This window comes from Penaeus monodon, chromosome 13, assembly GCF_015228065.2.
Source record: "Penaeus monodon isolate SGIC_2016 chromosome 13, NSTDA_Pmon_1, whole genome shotgun sequence".
Lineage (NCBI taxonomy): Eukaryota > Metazoa > Arthropoda > Malacostraca > Decapoda > Penaeidae > Penaeus > Penaeus monodon.
In genome coordinates this window covers 1,661,645-1,664,492 of record NC_051398.1, presented here as the reverse complement: position 1 = coordinate 1,664,492, position 2,848 = coordinate 1,661,645, and positions in this window count along the sequence as shown.

Here is a 2,848-nt window from a genome sequence, read left to right as displayed (position 1 = left end):
TAAAATTATATATTGCACTGCTAGTTCACTTTTTATAACAAGCTAAGTAAAACACCCTCCAGTGCACTGCACAATATGAACACAATAACAGTACGTGAAACATCAGTATACCGATCCAAATAAACACATATACTGCACACTCGCTAATTAAAAGTATCTTGATTCTTTCTCACTTACGATACGACGACAAATACAGCTGGAAAGCGTGCTGTGTGAGCTCGACCTGATATTGGGGCAGGGACAGCCTTCCCACCCCCCTCTCCCCGAATCCTGTTTCCCCCCTCAAGGTCTGTCTTGCCCCCATCCCCCCAAAGGCCACAAATTAAAACTTTATTACTAATTACACGTATATTGATCCGGTTACAGCTTTAAAAATGCCCCTTGAATAATATTTTCAACATTTCTGTTCACTTCCCTCAGCTACATTTACAAAATTAAGGTTTTGAAATGTATAATATCTGTAATGTTTCGTGTTACCACCACCAGCTTGGCGAACGCTGGCAAGTCTACGTGGTATGGATGCCATTAACACCGCCGTTAACTGGCTTCTGTCTGCAGAGCGCAAACACTCCTATGTCGTGATTGCTTGGGCCTTAGATATGACGATTGCGAGTATGATCTCGGGAGAAGTCTCTGTCCAAACATTCTTAATAGGATTAAGATTTGGCGATTTGGGTGGATGTGACGCAGTGTAATCTCAGGGTGTTGCCGAAGTCACGCCTTCACAACACTGCTCTGTGGAGGGGACTTTTATCCTGAACAAGGTAAAATGGCTCCCGCTCACCGATAGGAGAAACATATCGCCCAGGATTTCCATGTAGGTATACCCATAAATCTACCAGGCCCGACTCCCCAGCAGTTTTTGGCAGTCTGCAGCGTAATGCAAAGTCCCGCCGGATGTTGCCAGCAGAACAAAAGGGGTCCACATCTCTTCCAGTAGTTGGGGATTGTTAAAGAAAGGAAAAAAAAATAATGGAAATAAATAACTAAGAAGAAAATGACTCATGGTAAATGAACATGGCAACTAACTACTGGCCACGTCCCTTTCTCAAACCCAGTTAGGCTTAAGGGGTGTTGCCACTGAGTATCGAATTGTTTTTATCAGCTCATGATATGCATGCACCTCAATGCATATCACATAGAGAGCATTGCCTTAAAGTTCTGATTGACATTTACTTGATTTTCTTCCTTCGTCGTGTATCAAGGGCGCCCCCTTCTGGCCTTAACTCTGGTGGCTCCTGTTGCTTAGTGTCGCTGGATCCATAGAGACACGGTTGGCTTCGAAATACCTAATCTTGATATTTAGGCTCGTGATATTTCTTCAGATTGAAGTGTTATTATGACGCTACAAATGAGGTCTCCTTTGCTAATATTAGCATGATTCAAGGTCCTAACCATATCAACTCCAAAACACTAGTCGAACACATTATGAAGATTCATCTGTTCGGAGCTTTGAAAGCAAGTACCAATAGTTCCGAATCAACTCCTAGCGATCCTAATGGTTTCTTCTACTCCCAAGTAAAGATGCTATTTTTAGCGAGTGTTCCTTACCTTAAAAAGAATCATACATGACACCATATGTGCCTATGTTTGTCCATACATGCGTGTCTGTGTACTTGTGTGTACGCATATGTGTGTGATACTTTTATATATGGCAAGAAACACGCTTGGCCTTCAGTAAGTATGGAAATTGCATGTGGATGTGTCCAATAAGATACGTAACTTCTCCGTAACTCGCGAGTGCATATCTACCTACCGTTTGCTATAAATGTGTGCATGTGTGTTTGTATAGGTGTGAGTAGGGGAGATAGATACATACACAAACACATATACTATGCATATGTACATAACGTACGGTTATACGTATATTTTTGTAAAGCCATGTTTATACAGTATATTCTCTTGGAGGAAATACTTCCAAGACATTCACTCTCAGATGCATAAAAGTGAAAGTTGCCAAGTTGTGGAAAGTTGGCACTGAATGGCACTCTCCAGGGTTCATTTAACATGAGCGAAGGAAAACCAGACAGAGAAGGCTTTTCCTCAATCGAGACATTGGAAACTGGCGTATAAAAAAAAGAAAAAAAAAAACGCTTTTGCACAATGACTGGGATTTTTAACCAAAAAGAGCGGAGAGAGAGAGAGAAAGTGGAAGAAAGTGTCAGGCAGTGAGTATGTTAATAAGATGCTGAAAAAAGACAAGGGGGGTGGAATGAGGAGAGATATGTAAAATGAGGATCGACAGTAGGATAAAGTGGCATATGAGTGGATTAAGGAGAAAAATACCAGAGATAGGCGGGATGGAGAGAATGTTGACGGTAGCAGATATACACATACAGGCATATGTGTATATATATGTCCTTGTGTATGTACGATCTCTCACACACACAGACACATAAATTTAAATAATACTAAGCAGTATAAGAAGACTGAATATATATTCTTCTCCCAAGTTAGGTTATCAAAGTACGTTTTTTTTCTTTCTTTTTTTTCTCTCTTGTTTTTTTGTGCCATGGTACAGCCTGTTAGAATTTTTGTTTTTGTTTTGTTTTTTATTCTACTTTTCTATTCTTCTATTTATAAAAAAAACAAGCGAAGAATCGAAGAAAACAAAGTATCTTTTTCAGATCTTGTAGTATGAATTGGAAATAAAAAAAATGTAAATATATAACTTTGTATTTGGCAACTAATACAACGTGATAATTCATAATGCATTAGTTCGAACAATATGATAATCTTACTAATAGAACTACAAGATTCTACCCCCTCCCCCCCCACCAACAGTACTACCCCCCCCCCCACCCTCCTGCGCATATCTTGAGCCTTTCCTATCGAGAATCCACTGATA